Here is a 19,224-nt window from a genome sequence, read left to right on the forward strand (position 1 = left end):
TGTCATGACTTCAGGGCACAAAGAGATTTCTCCTGCAATTTAGAAATGACTGGCTGCTTTCTGGCTGCTAAGGCCACTGTAAACCACCTTCAATAAAGTATATTCTGAGTGTTATAGTTTAGACTGCAACCAGTGTAACAAACAAGGCTGAGAGAAGAAACTTCCCACACCCATACCACAAATTTCCAAGTAATTTTTCACTGTTTCAGAAAAACTTGTTCATCGAAAGCAACATTAGTATTGAAACACACCGAAGTATCACATGCTCTGCTTCACTGAAGCAAGATCCAACAGTGCTAGTAATTCACTGTATTCCAACTACAACTTCGATTCCTTCCATAAATAAATTATTAGAACTATCACTTTATGAGAAAAAATATTTTGCACTATGCCTAATTCCAAAGCCTGAAGGAAGAAATCTTTTTGTAAGATCCTTTTCCACAGATGTTTCAAAATTAAATAGTATTTAAAAATTTACCATCCTAATTACTGATAAAAAATTCAGTAGTTTTATTTTAGAAATAGTTTGGCCTCTTTCATCACATCATGTATGAACTATTTGATGCTAAAAATCTTATAATATTTACAATTAGGTGAAAATTCAAAAATTGGAGGTGGCATGTTTATTATGCTTACATATTAGGGAAATGACCTTGAGTATGTATTCTGAAATAGAATATCTGGGAGACACAGTTTAAGGTAATAGTACATAACCAATGCTTGGAATCACACATAAAAACATTAAGACCTGACTAAATTAATAATCAAATACATTGGCTGAAATCTGCGTTTCATCTTGCAGTGCTAAATGTTTCAGTATTTTACCTTTTAAAAGTCAAATATAGTTCAACATTTACAACTTCTATTAGACAGATTTATAATGGCTTTCAAATAATAGTCATAAAAGAAAGTTAAGATGTTAGTGGGGTTTTCTTCCATTAAAATAAGTACTTTTTATCACTGCTACTGCACAACAATTTATACAAAGGACTGAAAAGATGACAGATTATTTGGATATATGCAGCAATATGTAGGGGACAATTTATTTTTTTTCATGACGCTTATATTGATGGATTTGACCTTTCTGGGAAAAGTCATAGACATTAAAGAATCATTGCAGTTAACTTGCCTTGCAACAGCACACTGACTCTATAGTGCAAGGCTGGCATGCATGTCACTCAGAAAATACATGTCCTAACAATAATGAGACCTATTGCTGTGAAAGGCAGGCATTTAAAATAAATTTAAACATACAGTTGTGTGTGCTTATGAGTGTCTGCTTTCACTCATCTGGTACCTGCGTTTACTGTATTTGATACAGTACAGAGAGACTGTACAGAGATACTGTACAGAGAGACTTTGTGTGTAGATATTATTTGGCACTGATTGATTGAAAGCAAAGGAGAAGCGATACTGCTACAGTGACCAATGGAATATAATAATCTTCATAGTTACTTTAGAGTTTTATCATTAATATCTTCACAGGCAAGTTTTCTCTTTTAGATGCCCAAGGTTCATCTATCTGATCTAAAATTGGAGAGTTGTATAGATCAAACACCTACATTTCAAGGATCCCATATATCCATATATAAATTGTAGTTTAATGGGCAATTTCTAGTCATTATTCTTATCTAACCAATATCTTTCTGTCTGTATAGCTTTCCATTTTGTATCTTTTCATATCTTTCTTTTCATCCATCAGGTGATTAGATATATAGAGCAATCCTTAAATACTCTTTACTTGAACAGATTAGTGAAAAAATATGCAATCATTCTGTAATAAATACCAGATTGCTTATGACTATAGCCCTAGCAGTAGACTTTCAAAGATGGCCCATAGTGTTATTTTCACAATCTTGTGTATGGGTAAAGACGAAACACATCTTATATAGAGAGAAAGCAAATAATTTTTTCTTAGTATAACTGAAATTTTAGGATTAATCTAAACATTATTGGCCTAGATCTATTACAGAAAAAGCAAGGTTAATAATAGAGTTAAAACTGTTATAAACATACTTTTTATTTTCTACCCCTTTTCCTGGTGTTATGCTCCCCATTCTCTTTCTGCTCTTGACCCTAAAGTTGGTGCTTTCATCCTGGTGGTGTAGGCAGGGGTCTTACAGTGAGTAGTCAGCATCTGCAATCTAGCATCTGGAATCTTTTACTGGGGGGAATATGATATTCATGCTGATGGTGTTGTCTTCCTTATTCTAGGGTCTACTTTTGGTCATTTTTATATGTTTACTATCGTTACACACGGTTGTACCACACAAAGACAACAAAACTAAAATAAATACGGTGAAGACACCTGGTTGTTTAGAGAAATTGCTGTCAGAACTAAACCAAGAAAAATAAAGCTGCAGGCAGATCAAGAAAAGTTCAGAGAGAGCAAGCCTGATGAACCTCAGTCCTGAGGTAAATTCAGTATAAAGCTTATGGCCTGTTTCTGGGAATGGAAACACTGTATGACAGAACTACATGGTTAGAATAGGAAGACAGTAGATGCCAGGGCTTAATAAAAGGGCATAGAATAAAACAAACAAACAAACAAACAATTAAACAAAAACAAACAAAAAAACCCAACAAAAACAAAAAACCAAAACGACAAAAATAACAAAACTTGAAAAAGAAATTATTATGTGATTTTGTGAAAACAGAGTAATTTAGAAAATAAACTTGTTATTTTGAATATCTGTTGCAAATGAAGTCTCAGAAAATTCAGTAACTCATTTGTGAGAATGTGCTTCCATCCAAAGTTATAAGTAGCTAGAAAGTTTAGATTTGCTTAAGCAGATAATGGCATCTGGATTCATGGAAACTATTGTATAATGACTGTACCTTTTCATTTTAAGAGGAATGTTCAATATTAGAGAGACTATGTTAGTGAACATATTAGCATATATCAATATCAAGGTCCAACAAGCTCTGTTTTGGATAGATTTCTTTTTCAGGGGTGTGGGGTTTTTATTTGTTTGATTGTTTGGGGTTTTTTTGTTGTTTGTTTCGGGGTTTTTTTTTGTTTTCCCTTGCTAAATCTGGAGAATTCCTCAGATTAATTTTAATTTTAATTAATTTTAATCAGGCTACTCTCCCAGCATCTAATATACCTGAATTTTTTTAACCGCATTCCACATGAACTGTCTTTGTTATAGTTACTGATAAACTACATTTGAAGTTAAATTAAACAAAAACAACACACAAAAAAAATAAATAAAGCCTTTAAATATTATCAGAATACATAGAAATATTTGGGTAATGTCATAGAGTTTTACAGGAGGATTTTTTTTTTTACATTTTTGAAAATTCCTAAATTGATCTTATTTTTTTTGTACAGTAATCTGAACAGCTAAATATTGTGATGGATACAAAGTGTCTTTCAACAAGTGATCTTTAAAACCACATTTCTATTGTTTGTAAGCTTTATTAGAAGACTATTTTTGCAGTCTGCATAGCTTCTATGCACGTTGAATTATTACAGAGGCAACTGTATAAAATGAAATGGATGATATAATACGTTTCATTCTTGCTCTAGTAGTGGTACATGGCTTGCTTGTGTCAATGCCTATTTAAGAAGTAAATTGTCAGCTGGAGAGTCTTCTCAACACGTGAAGATTAATAAAACTAGATAAGAGTATATATACTTCATTAACAGTATTCAGTTTATTGCACTGTAGATTGTATTCACTGGAGGAAGAAACATACATATTTAGCAGGTGCCCTAAGGTAGAAATGTTCATGTGAAACCTGGCAGGTTTTAAAGTTTCAAGTATAGGAGTATTTACCACTATATAAATTATAATGTATTTGTTGCATGTCCACAGCTTTCACAGCTGTTGCAGTCCAAGATGAAAGCATGCTTCTGATGTATATGTCTCAGTTTCCCTCCCTATTAATCCCCCCAAATATATCTCTTTATTATAAAAAATATTATTCTTGCAGCTATTATTCATGATAGACTCCAGCTTCCATGAGATTATTTTACATGCTTCTTATCCTTTCCTCATTTTGAAAAAAGTTCAGTGCTATTATGTGCCGAACTTCTAAATCTGAGGTATTGTTCTTTCATGTCAACCCTCTCACTGGCTGCATCAAAATAAGGATGTTTTCTCAAACAAAACCATCACACCTCTTAAATACACCCTTATGGCTAGATTATGACATTTCCTCTAACAAGAGTCACTACTTTAAGTGCATCTTTCTAATACACTAATATTCCTGCACGTTAATGACCAATCTCTGACACCACATACCTGATCCTGCCACCCTTTCACCCTGAGGAAAGGAGAATGAGGCTCAAGAAAGAGGAATCTCTTTCAGCAAACTCCATTCCCTCTTGGTGTGGAGCACCAAGTGTAGGAACTCCACTCCTCCATAAAACTCCTTCAGGAATAAATAATTAAGAGCATCTTTTCCCATCGTGTTTTCACACAGAACTGTATCTAGCATCTAAGAGAGGTTCTGTTTATGATTACATTTAAATGAGTCTTTGAAGAGAAAAAAGGTGAGAGGAGGAAGTAAAAAAAATAAAAAACAAAACAAACCACAAAACCAACAACCAAAGAAAAGAAACCAAACACTGCATCTTGAAAGTTTTTCAATTTGAACAGAATGCAGTATGTGCATGCGTGTAAGAACATGAAGGCAGGCATAGTTTTTTCTTTTGAGGCTGTCTGCAGGCTGGCCCATACACTGTATGTGCCTCATTCTCTTCCTTGTCCATTCATCACAGTGCTGCTCATCAGTATGCTGCTGAGAATGATAGCTAAATGCTCACTTTCAAAAGTGTCTCTTTTTTCTATTTCTTTCTATTTTTTTTTTTTTTTATGGAATACCTCTTCTAGAAACATTTTCTTCTTAGGCCACTTGGCTTCTCTTCTGATGAAGAAAGCACCTTCAGGCAAATGGCACACAGACTCTGAGATCCAAATCTCCCCCAGAGCCCTGTGCTTTGACGTTGACATTGGCAGACATGGTTTGTATACAGGACCTCTGAGAGCTGTCTGTGGCCTTGAAGAAAACAAAGCACACTCCCCTCACGCACGCCTCCCTCTCATTCTGTACTTGTCAATAACTTAGCACAGAAAACCTAAGAAGGCATCAACAAATCTAGCGGGAGGGAATGTATGAGGAGGAGGCAGAGGGTGGGCTGGGGTGGAGAGTGGTGGTGATTTGAAAGGGAGGAAATGGTAGGGAGAGATACAATGCTGAGATCATGGTTACTGTTGCTTTTAGAGATCTGTGTTCTTAATAGAAATGAAAAAGTGAGGTGCCATAATTTTGCACAAATTTTGTTATTCTTGTAATTTATATACACATCAGAGTGATTTTTTTAACGTGCCGACTCTCTCACCACATTCATTTTATCTCAAAAAAGTTACATGGGACTGAAATTAATATGCCCTTCTGGTGGTGCAGGACATCAGCTCTGGGTGTATCAGCCAACAGGAAGCATCCAGTCAAACTGCACACTCTCATATCACAATAAAGCTGCTCAGAATAAGGGGACATAAATGTGCAGGACACAAACAGTCCATGCTCATCCTTCTACTACTGGTGGATACACTGAGGCTTGCATGGGTTTGTATGATCTACCAGAACAAAATCCCAGGCATGTGCCAGCAGAAGAGTGTTCCATCCCGTCAAGGAATGATGACAAGAATCATGCCAGAGACAGAAATCCTAGTTTTTAGTATTTAAAGTTGCTCCAAAACTACTGAGCAGCCCTCTAAAATCCTTGAACATGTTAACAGTAACATCAAAGTCAGTGGGACTACTAATATATGATAGGTGGTCTGAACATTTACTAGCATTTAAAAAAAAAGCAATTCAGCTTTTTAAAGGATGCAAAGGTTAGACTTTATGGTCATTGTTATGGTTTAGGCTGTTTTCTGTCAGCAAAACTTATCCTGCAAAGTAATTTTAATGCCTTGTGACACCAATGGTTTTTTATTGTCTGCGAAAAATCATGTATGAAACATAACTGTCATTGTGCCAAATAATCGGCAGCCTGATTTTAGCTTTATTAGAGAAGTAAGAAAATGAGGATTTATTTTGTTATTATTCAAACAAAGTTAGAACCTCAGAAGGACATTATATTAGTCTGTTGAGATGCTCTAATGGGAACTTCAGAAACTTCTAAGATGTTTTTTATTAGGTTTTGAAAAACTTTGAAAAATTCAACATTTTGAAAAGAAAAATATATCATTTACCCTCGCAGGTGGAGAAAATGTGAGAATATGAGAGAAACAGAAAGTGTGAAACTAATAAAAAGAACAGAATTAGGAAATTAAGATGATGGCAAAATACCAGGTTATTTGCTTCTATCATAATATTGGAACTTAAATGCTTTAACTTCTGGCCATTCTTCATTTATCCTTATGTGTTTTATTTGAGAAATTCCTGTGGACAACTTTGTAAGAGCCACAGACAAAGCTAAGCAAGTCTAATTTCTAATAAAGTAGAAAAGTATATTTTCTAAGCATTATGTGATATAGTGCTCAAAAAAATGTAATGAAAATTTTCCTCTGTAACTTGACAAAACTATGCTGGTGAATAATTATTGTTGTCTTACATGAGTACATCTTGGAGATTTAAGTCCCGACATCTCAAAAGGCAACACTGTGCACGTATCACAGTTTACTGTAAAATAGAATCACAGAATCATAGAATCTTCATGGTTGGAAAGGACCTTTGAGATCGAGTCCAACCATACACACACACAGAAAAAAAGCCCAAAACCAAACCAAAACAAAATATGTTGAATCACCAACAATGCATTTTTTCTTTGTACTAGATCTCACACTAGCATTATGGGTTTGCACTACTGCTATACACTGTGTCTGATTATTAATACATAGATATTTTTAGGTGTTGTTTACCATTCTTAGAGGATCTTTAAACATGGCAGTTGTTGGTTTTTGTGAGGATAAAGTGCTTAGTACTAGGATTTTTAAGTTCTACCCCATTGCAAATTATGATGTCAAGTATAGCAAAAAAGGTTATTCAAAGTTGTTCCAGAACAATTTTTGGTTTCATTCCTTCTAAAACTAATTGAAATTGCACTACTCCAGACTGTTCATCTATCCCCAAAATGCATTGTCTATAACTCTCAACGAAAATTGTGTGTTTACTTCTACACATTCCTTTTCTGCCCTCTTACATGTAAGATACCATGAAAAGACTAGATAGACATGTGTTATCTCTGATATGTTATTCCCACTCAGGGAATAAAAAACCTAAAACACAGTGACCTTGCCACGCCAGAATTATAGCTATAGGCACAATGTATGTGCACAGATGGGTTGATTAACATGTTGGATGGAGAAACTGGTTTGCCTCGACATCCAGGCAGTTTCTGCTGCAGAACTGAGGTAACTGAGCACAGGTAATGCAGTTGGAAATACTCAATAGAAACCTCTGCTGCACACACAGAAATGGTCACATAGGTCAGACTTTTTTACAGTCAGATGTTTTGCACGTAGTTTTAAGACAATCAATAAGATGGATCATATATATTCCCGGTAGCACGATGGGACCACAGGCCAGCTGTCTATGGGAATTCAGCAAAACAGAGGTTCACGGAGTCTCTTCTGGACCAGCTGGACATGATGTTGCAATGAATGTTTCAACAGACAGCTATCATCATCCAAACAGGGACCATCTTGTTCTAAAGATTTGATTCCATACGTAAACATCCCTATGCAAAGAATCACAAAAAAATATTCTTTAAGCATTATTTCCACGAGTGCCTAAGCAACACGGTCCTAGAAAGCCCAGACCCCTCCATGGCTATGGTGCAAGATCCTTTTTCTCTGCAGAATTTATGCAATACATTGTATCTGACTGGCATTATGCATGTAGCACTGTTCAGGTAATTTATCATTGTGTGTAAACTTTTTCTCCTTTTTTTTTCTTTACTAAGTTCAGCCACAGCTTGTCCCAGTATGTTTTCTTGGCTCATACATGATATTGCTGTTTCTGATGTTTTGATCATGTTTAGGTGTATTGTTTTACAAAATGCTGGGTAGAGTACATATATTTACGTAGCTGTTGAGTATCCTACTGTTATGTTTTTCTGTCCTACTGAAATTGCATCCCTCAGTTCTAAACCATATGAGCTTAAGAATAAAAATATTCATTTAAAGACCAAAGGTGGTCCAAGGGATCAAAGGCTTGTCTAAGCATAAGCCTAAATCTGTCTTCAATAATGACCTCTTACAGTCAGCAGATGTGTGATGTAATCAAAATAATATCTCAGTTTTTTATTCTAAGTATTCTTTTCTCACTGTTGATTGGTTATTAGATTTGTGGGTTCAGTAATCGCTCTGGGCATGAGGTAAATGAGATAAATGATGCAGTGAGCAACTATTTTAGTTTAATAAAATCACAAGCATTTGCAGATCTGTTCCAGACTTCCTGTATTCATAGCTATCAAAATAATAAGGTACAGTTAAAGGCGCAGCTCTAAATAATTCAGGCTGCAAATTTCTCACGGTTCCTGCTTTCCCTTCTTTTTCTTTCCTCTCTGCAACATTTCATGACTACTGTATTTTTTCTCCTTTTCCCATTATCTCTCTCTTCTCTCCTATGATTACTTTCATTCCAGCTGCTCTTCCTCCCTCCGTCTATTAAAGAAATGTGGGCATATTTTAATATATTTTTATATTCAGTGTGTTTTCAGATACTCAATAAAACTTTTATCATGCAAAACAAGATTTGACCTAACATTTTTTTTCAGAGTCAAAAGCTTATGCTATATAAATGTTGGTAAGGTTTTGACTATCCTTTGTCAACGATCCTTTCCTAGTTCTATGTTGGAGAATATTTATTTTATTTCTGTACTATTCCTCTTTAATCTATTCATTTTCTTGCAGAGTCCTGATGCTGTACAGATACTTGAGAAGTTACTTGTTAAAAGTAAATAATAAACTCTACTTAACAAGTCTTAGGAATAATAATCCTGTAATATAATTGGTATATACCAATGTTAATGAAGGACTACCAAATATATCATTGAAATAACAACAAAGATGGTTGAGGATTTAGAGCAACCCAGACAGAGCTCCCACAAAAACACGCAACCATCCAGGTCTTGGGCTGGTAAAGTATGGCAGTAGTGAGAATAGCTGTGTGAGGTGTGACCAGGTGGACGAGCTGCTCAGACTGGTGGCAGAGCTATGAGAGGTAATAGAAAGGTTAAGGAGCATCAGGGATTCTGAGAAAGAGATAGACTGGTGGAACTCTGCTCTGCCCTCCCTGAGAGCTGAAACAAGAACAGCCACCAGAAAAAAAAACAAGATCAAGGAGATCTTGTATCCTCCCCCCACCAGGCTGAAGGCAGTAGCTTAGAGAAAAGGAGTGAATGGAAGCAAGTCCACACTCGGGGTGGCAGGCGAACCCCCTCCTTACCCACCCCACCTTTCCAGGTGCCTCTATAAACAGATATGAGGCTCTGCATGTGGAAGGCCAGTCAATGGATGACGATGTGGATGACGGTCCATTGTCACCAGAGGTGCTGCCAAGGTCAGAAAGATTTCCATCACTACCACCACCATGAGGAAGAAAAGATGGGTTATAGTTGTAGGCAACTCCCTTCTGAGGGGAACAGAGGGTCCAATATTCCTGCAAGACCCTCCTCTTAGGGAAGTCTGCTGCCTCCCTGGGGCCTGGGTTAAGGACATCACTTGGGGAAGTGTGCCTGGAAAGCTGCCCAGCAGAAAAGGACCTGGAGGTATTGGTTGACAGCCAGCTGAATATGAGCCAGCAGTGTGCCCAGGTGGCCAAAAAGGCCAACAGCAATCTGGCCTGTATCAGGAATAGTGTGGTGAGCCGGACTAGGGAAGTGATTGTCCCACTGTACTCAGCACTGGTGAGGTCCCACCTTGAGTACTGTGTCCAGTTTTGGGCCCCTCACTACAGGAAGGACATTGAGGTACTGGAGCAAGTCCAGAGAAGGGCAACAAAGCTGGTGAGGAGTCTAGAGAACAAGTCTTACAAGGAGCAGAGGAGGGAACTGGGGTTGTTCAGCCTGGAGAAAAGGAGGCTGAGGGGAGACCTTATCGCTCTCTACAACTGCCTGAAAGGAGGCTGTAGCGAGTGGGGGTCAACTGTCCCAAGTAACAGGCTATAGGATGAAAGGAAATGGCCTCAAGCTGCACCAGGGGTGGTTTAGATTGGACATTAGTAAAAAATTCTTCACTGAAAGGCTTATTAAGCATTGGAACAGGCTGGGCAGGGAAGTGGTTGAGTCATCACCCCTGGAGGTATTTAAAAGATGGGTAGATGTTGTGCTCAGGGACCTGATTTAGTGGTGGACTTGGCAGTGACAGGTTAACAGTTGGACTTGGTGATCTTAAAGGTCTTTTCCAACCTAAATAATTCTATGATTCTATGACACAAAATAAGGATAATAAAAAAAATTCTTCTGCAGAAAAAATATCTAACTTAAAGAGTTCTTTTAAGTATTGTAGAATCTCAGACATTTTATGGAAATCTCACTGTCAGTTTATTTTTTGATAAAAAAACTTTAAGCATCTATGTTTGATGGTTTAACTTAGAATAAAATTAATATTTTGTATTTTAAAATTTGACAGTGTTACTCAGATTTGATTTTCATCCATATTTCTGTCAATCTTCAGTTACTTAAAGACATTTATGACTCGGAAACAATGTCTACTATTTAGATTCTGCCCTTGCAGATGTTCAATCAGTTTCTCTAACTCTCTTCTCAGGTCCGAGAAACTGAAACATCCAAACTACAACTGATACAATTGCACAGAAAAATTATTTGCCTTCAAAACATATCAGCACAACCTTTACCACAGGATTCTCAATTCATTCTCTGCTGGAAATAAAACTAGCAAACAAAGGAATGTTTCTCATCGAGTTCCTCACGTTTCCACTGATAACACCGTAGGAGTAAAATGCTATGAAAATGTCATCATGTTTGTTGTGATAAACGTGCTTTTTTGTAGATGACAGTTTGACAAAAAGTAACAACATTCTTCGTTATACTTAGGACCGTAGCCCACACCAGAACTGTACGTGAAAAGAGGTACACAAACATTTAGTGCTACATTGTAAAAGTATACTCTAAGCAACCAGTCTTTCAACTGAGTAAACACACGGCTTTACTACATTATTAAATTAAAGAGCAAACAAATCAGGATGAGCTTTTCATTGTTTACTTTAGTCATTTGCAAGACTGAAAATATTACCACAGAGACAGAAAGATTATAATAGAAAGCTACGGCTATTCCTATACATTTCAGATACATCTTCTGTGGGACTATCATGCTTCATTGGTTCTCTTATCTTTAATGATCACTGTTAATCTGTGCAATGGACAAGTAGAAGACTAACATGGATGAGCAGTCTGTACTTCTTTCAAGTAGATTTAATAACAGCCTATAAATACTTGATATGTAAATCACAGAGCTTAAATCTTATATTGATGTAATTAACAAGCATAATTGTACTTCAATCATGACTGTGTTTCCAAGGAAATTGTTTGCTAGGAAGAGAAGTCAGACTGACACAGCTACCATCCCCCATGACTCTGAAGCCATCTTATAGCGTAAAACAGTTGTCTGTCATTTATCTGTATCTTTTTTAGACTTGCTTTTTTTAGTGTCCAAAGTATTAGAGCTAGTTGATGCTATGCTTGTAACTGAGGGACAAAATGGATAAGCTCAGTTCTAACTCACCAAATTCAGCTAGTTCAGAGAGATTTTTGAGATATCTGACCTGATGTTCCATTTTACCTCACTTGCTTGTCGAACCTCTTCTTGCTGCACGTGGATAGGAAAAGGGCTGTTACCCTAGTATAGCCAAGGATTTTGTTATACTGGGAAGCTGCATTACATTTCTAGTGAAATTTGGTTCAGGTAGCCCTTTTCCAACTGAAACAACACAAAGAAGATAAATACAATTATTTCAAGAGAAAGAATATATTCTGTCTCAGCTCTGAGACACCAGCTGGTAAATTTAACCATGTCAGGTCTATGCAGGGATTGAAGTTGGGCTCTTAAATGCAGCGTAACCATTAACGTAATTTTTCACACTGGCTATACACCTTTCATTCAGCCAGAAAAAGTCACACTCATGAGTATATGCCACTTCTCATGCTGGAGGCTGCTAGATGAAAAAAATGTAAAAATGCCTCTCCTGTACATTATTGCAAAGTGTACATGTGGCCTTAAAATTCATTTCATCAAAGTTCCTATGCAAATGTTTAACTCCGTTAAGAAGCCCCACTAACTTGTACAGTGTACTTACTGTTAAACAACTGCTTAAAAGTTTGACTAACCTTAATGAGCTCATGAATCAGGCCTGTAAAATGTATGAAGGGCTAATGGTACTCCCAAAATAATTCTAGAAATGTGGCATAATTTTGCCACTGAAAAGTAAATTTGAAACTGCTTCAGTCTGTGTAGTTTTTTCTATTACTATTATTCTTTTAGGTAAGAGAGTTTGTAGCAAAAAGAAAGGCCTATAAATTATAAATACAACAACCAGGACATAATTGAATGTAATCATAGTAAAGGAGTATAAAGTAGTGTAAACAGCAATAGTATATAGACATTCTTTAATACTGTCATAGCATAGGTAAAGACATTTTGCATACGTATATGATCTGCATGACCACCAAAGAGGCAAAGAAATTCATGTAGTTGTACGTAGGAAGCATTCAAGCAACATAAGATAGTATAAGGACAAGATAAGCAAAACCAGAGATTTCAAATAAGGCATTCTGCATACATCCTGCATCCAAATACATAAGAAAGATGACTGGCAAAATCAAAAATGGTGAAAACAATATCAGGAGCAGATAAGAGACCCTCACAGCCCCTTTGTGAAGGGCACAACAATACAGAAACATCAGGTATAAGCAAGGAAAATCAGAGAAGAAAGAGGATGGGCTCACTTCAGTTCTGACTTCTTCAGCAATGAGTTCCCTAGACTGATCGCCTGGGCCTCCGTGACTAACAGTCACCAAAGACTGTAGGTATCAATGATAACTAAGCAGCCTCAGCTCTGTATAGCCTTGTATGCTCAGAGATTATTTAAGATGTAACTGCTAAAGACAAAGTTTTTAAAATGCAGTAATAATTATTAATATCATGTAATAACTAGCCAGTAGCATAATGTTTTATTAATGAATAAATTTAGCAAAATTCATTATTTTTTTATGTTTGAAACTTCTCATCACAGTCGTGCCTAGATACTTGCCATACATACATACTCATAAATATATCCATAAAAATTTATACAGTTGCGACATTTCTTACTACTTCACCAAACAAAATCTACTAGTTATGCACTAGTACTACAATTTGTGCTGCTGACCTCTTCACCAAACCTTAGAAATTCATAAAAATAGAAGGGGAGGGACAGACAACAAAAGTTATTTACCTAGTTATGATATTTTTAAAAATGCTCATTCAAGGTAATGAAGCATAACTAAAAATGATAACGAGAACAAAAACCTTGGAAACAGAAAGATTACCACCGAGTATTTGTATAGTTTCTACTTTACCTTCCCATGAGAATTACATTTATTTGTAATTTGCAGCTCTTACAGTTTCATTCCAAATTCAAATTTAATCACTGCCATTTAAATTGCTCTACTACAGTTTTTAAAAGTTTGGGTTTGTTTTTCTTCAGGTGTGCAACATCACAGAAGAAAGCACTTAACAATTATGACTCTTCCCTTTATTTTGCAATAACAGTAAAATGTTCCATACGTTATGTTAAGATCTATTTAAATACTAACTTTTTTCAGGATGCTATGTGCTATCACCAAAAACAATATTCACAGAGCATTGATGAAAAAGTACTTCTATTTAACACAGAGCTAAGTACACTGACAAATCATTGCGAGTTTTGCCACAGAATGACATATACTTCCTTTACTGAAACACTGAGTAGCAACTTCTATTCAGCTTTTTATCAAAGGTAGAAAACAAATGTAGCTTGTCAGGATTTCACAGCATAAATACATATCTTATGAATGCAACAGGTATAATTGAAGACATTACTCTTGACAGCTATTGATGACTGCTGCTTACCTGGAGTTTATCACACCTACAATAATGCCAACAGAAAAACCCACTGAGCATTTCTAATCCATTTCAGTGCAACATCAAATAATTTTGTCTTAGGGTAGTCCTGGAGATGGTTCATGGCAACTTGGCTGACTTTGTCTACAATATATTCTATTCTAGGTATTCTACAACTTCTGTTACTGAACCATTGGGATACAGTAGTATCTTAAACTGTTCTTGTTTCCAAAGTGATGATGTGATTACGTTCTCATTCTTTCAGTACCTTCTAGAAGCTGCAATTTGACTCTCTAGTCTTTCCAAAACTCTCCTTCTTTTTCCTGATTGTTAATGGAAACAAAAAAGATAATTGCACAATGTGGACTAACTACACTTACAGTAGCTGCAAGAGAAAGTATTAATAATAGAGATTTTTTAGTATATAGTACATAGTACACTACCTTTCAAATGCAATTAAAATGGTATCCTGCTCTTCCGTATTTCTTAAAGGTAGGAGCACTTAACTCTGTCCTCTGTTAGATATAATCTTAGGAAGATTGTGTTAAATACCTCTTTTGCAGGCTGTAAAAAAAATGTATTTTAGCTTTAGGTTCAGCTTGTCTGAGTCAAAGATCAGGGAACTAATCTTTGTTATTGTGTAAATGTTCATAAGACCTCTAATTTCAGTTTCAGATTCCCATGGCTGGATGTATCTTTCAAAATTTAAACATACAGACTGCCATTATAGTATTGGATTCATCTCACCTTAAGCAGCTGCATCTTTATGTCTAAAATAAAGGAAGCCTTGAGTGAGCAGAATGGTTGTAGACATATTAAGTTCTGTTGTTCTGATGTAATATTCTAAGTTGGAAATCTGTCATAGGGACCAATGTCTCCTAATGACTATTTTTTTCTCTATAAACATCGGTATAAAAATCTGCACTATGATCCAGACATTTTAAAAATCAACTATTTAAATTCTTATAACATGGAATAAATCACCTATAGATGCTGTCATACTGATTTCATTTAACTTTGTCTTTGGAGTCAGTTTAATTTCATATATACTTTTTTCACCAAAGAAAATGTATGTCTGTTTTTTCTCTTACAAATAATTACTATCAATAATTAACCACATATAGCAATGTTACAGAAAGAAAATTTCCAAGCCATTAACATAAGGGTTTTTTTAAATTATTAAACATGTGTGAATTGAAAAGGATCAAAAATGCTGTAGAGCTTACAAATTCCCTTCCAAATTCAATCATTTAAAAGTTAGGATGCATTCAAATTTTGCCTAGTTGCCTGTACAGTATCAATTCAGACTTTTTTGTATATTCCTTTCAATTCAGGAGGTACTCACACAATACTTTGGTTTTCTAACCCTTCCTTGTTCAAGCCGCTCCCTAGTTAACACTGTTGATATGTTAATTTCTCCACATTTAGTAGCTCTATTGACTTAAATTCTGAATAACTATGTTCAAGATCAATACCTCAAGCTAGAAAATGCTTACAGAATGAGGCACACTCTCAATATTGCCTTTCGTCTGCACTGTTCAGTTCCACATCCCTACTTATCTCTTGTACTTCACTCAGATATTGCCCTGTGTAGAGAATCTTGTATTTTACTGAAGGTCTTTTTGATTACAGCCCTCGCCTGCTTAAAAACCACTCATAGTCACACAACTGTTTTGTCAGGTTTGGCAGATATTATTATCCCTATTTTACAAATGAGATGCAAAAGGATAAGAAAATTAAAAATTTGTTTCTAGAATTACTTATTAATTAAAAGCTTTGTTATTTTTATGAATTTGTGGAACCTGTGTCAATGAAACAAAGATATACTTTCTGAGCTGGAATACTATAAAACAAAAGGATAATTTAGTAGCTAACAAATAACTATAGTGGTCTCTATTGTACAAATTGAATTCTAACTTTTAAAGTAAAATATTGTTCTCAGCTGCAGCCATTCAAATCCAGAGTGGCTCCAGGTTTGTATTTTTAGTATTTTACAGAAACAGCTTGCATTTATTTGCAGACTGGAGGAAGGATTTCAGAATGCACCCTAGAGCTTTATTAAATTTGCTTAGAGGAATATTATTCCAGAGCTCTTTTATTAAAGAGCACACATTACAGTATTTTAGGAAGAGCTGAAGCAATAACAGTTACCAGAAGTCTTCAATTTTTATTAAAAAAGCAGAAAGACTCAACATTCAAAATTAGTGTAGGAAATTATTTTGCTACTGAGATTACTTCCTGAAAACACTTTGGAAACACAGTATCTAGCTTGCTTTTTTTTTGTATGTTTGTTTGGGTTTTTTCTTTCTTTGTTTGTTTGTTGGTGGTTGGCTGTTTTGGGTTTTTGGTTCGTTTGTTTTTCTGTCTCCTTTCTCATATACTGGTAATAGAAGTTAACCAAGTTTAAATTCTGTCTACTTTGTTTAGGTACCTACATCAGTTCTGTATGAATGAAATGTGAAATGTTTTTCTCAGGATTTACTGTAATTACAAGAAAATAAGAAGATATATTCAAAAATGTGTAAAACCAATTTGAATAATACAGATATATATAAATAAGAACATTTATCAAGTGTTAGCCTTATAGTCTTAGAAAGCACTTTAAGGACTTCCTCTTTAAGGAAGAAGATAAAACCTCTCTATATACAAAGTTCTTTAATGTCTGCCCTTCCCCACAAGGAACAGGTATAAAAGCCCTCTCTGAAATATCCTTCCAAAAGCAGATTTCCCTAGTTATCCATGAAGTAGATAATGCCTCTTCTTTTTAAGATTTATGGCCAGCATGTAAAAAGCCCTAGGCAAATTTTAATTTAATAGTGCTCTTTAGAGGTATGAGATCTTGAGACCAAAAGTCTCAGACTTTTAGTCCCACCCAAATATATATTGCTGTTTCTCTTGACAATAGTTAAATTTGCTTAGTTGCAAAATGCACTGAAAATGATATGATGGGTACAGATGCTCAACAGCATTAGATATCTTTATGTATACCTAATTTCCAAGGAGAGAATCCGTTTTACAAAATTGACACATTATCTTTCCACCCAAAAAAAAAAAAATCTTAAATTAAAATTAATCTGAGTATCAATACAGGGGACTTAAATGGGACTAAAATTATTTACACATTGTCTGAAGTTCAATTGTACTAATTTAAACTTATATACACTTGAATTATAAAATAACAAAGATGTCTGAAGAACTCAAATGCCTTTCCCTTCAGGCATTTTCAGGAACACCAAATGTTATAAAAATTTCTACTTCCAGACAGAAAGATGTGAATGGCACAGTCTAAAGCTACTCAAATTCTGATTCTATGCCATTACTTATGTATATGTATCTTAAGTATATCTTTTTTCTTCTTCCAAAATGAAATCAAGAGTCTGCTTACAGCTAGCAAGAAATGAGGGATAGTGTTAGTGAGTATTCCTTCTTGAGAGTCTCAGTTCCCAAACTTCTGCATCAATGTTTTGCTATTGGTGCCGTAAATTGGGTAGTGTATTCAGCTTCAGGAAATAATTAAATTTTTATTCTCTATAGAAACATGTGGCCTATAGGCCACTTTGCTTATTCTGGATTTATAAAAATAGCTGCAAGTGGCAAGAAGAGCGACAGTACTTGAGATGTTACTTTTAGCGCATTTCTACAAAAAGGATTGTACATATAGTCAGACTCACTGTCACTTCCAATATATTCTTATATTCATCTTCCAGCTGTCATTTCCACGCTTGTTGAGCATTACTGCCACACAATACTTTGCTCACAGACACTAAGGGCCAAATATCCCCTTTCCACACACAACAGGATTCCTATTGACTTTAGTGACAGTTTTACTCATGGAAGGAATAGAGTTTAGTTCACTGTATTTTATATTCAACAGTGCAATCAAAGAAAGTTTAGGTTGTTTTGTTGCTGGCTTTTTTTCATATACAGAAACACAGTACTATCAAGACAAAAAAAGCACTATATTTCTCCTTTTATTTATGCTTGCTGCATTTACCTAATCACATACTCTACTACATTTTTTTTTCTTCAGCTGTCAGAAACATCTGAAATATTAACTGTTTGAAATATGAAATATGCCATTTGAAACATTATATATATATATATAGAGAGAGAGAGAGAGAGAAGTACTGACTTATTTGTGTCTTCACAAGAAGTAACAGGATTTTTCAAAAATTCTTATCTTCCTACTTTTAAAAATCTTACTGCATTGAGAGCCACATAAGTTTGGTCACACTCACCTAAAAGGTTAATGGTCAAGTTGTTAATGTTGGTAGGAAATGTTTAAAACACATCAGTGTAAAATTAAATCAGAATGGAATGTATTAAAAAAACAAAAGGTGAAATCACTGCAAATATAAACCTAATTTATTAAATCGAATTCACTGGATTTATCATAATTCACTGATTTATCATAATTTTGTAAACTTGGGAATAGTCTTATCCTCTTTGTTATGAAACCAGGTAAAATCAGAAGAAACAGGACTCTGAAAGGCATAGGTAATATGCATTGAAATGCTTATGGTCTGACAATTATTCTGTCAAGTTAGGACTACATACTAAAAGTTCTTTTTCATTTGTTTGGGGAAACTGCTGTTCCAGCAGAAAATGCCATTTGATACCACTGGGATTAGATTTCCCCTTTCCTCAGTTGGTAAACTGGTAAGATGATCTGTAAATTTGTAAAATAATCTAGTATGTACTTCTACAGTATACACGTTGTTGTAATGAAAGGTGTTATAGAAGTATTCTTTACTATTTATTTATATTCCAGCAGTACAAAGGAAGTGGAGATGAAGATTCTTCCGCTTTGCACAATCCTGAGCATGTTTCAACAATTAATTATGATACATTTTAGAGGAAAAAAAAAAAAGAAATATAATGTATATGAATTGAAACAAGACTTAAGACTTTTTCTTGGGAACTTCTGACAGCAGATGACAGTAGAGCAGTCTCTAAAATACCCTCCTCTTTACCAGAACTACAATAAAGGTAAGTAATTGTGGAGTTCTAGATATCTACTTAACAGTCCAACATTCTGCTGGAGTCACTGTAAACTGAAGAGAATAGAAAAGCAGATCCAATACTACTATTGCCTATAAACGTGAAAAAAGCATTTCCCTGAAAAATGTTAATGGATGAAGATTAAATTTTTTTAGTTCTGATT

The sequence above is a fragment of the Chroicocephalus ridibundus genome, chromosome 3 (genome assembly GCF_963924245.1).
Source record: "Chroicocephalus ridibundus chromosome 3, bChrRid1.1, whole genome shotgun sequence".
Classification (NCBI taxonomy): Eukaryota; Metazoa; Chordata; class Aves; order Charadriiformes; family Laridae; genus Chroicocephalus; species Chroicocephalus ridibundus.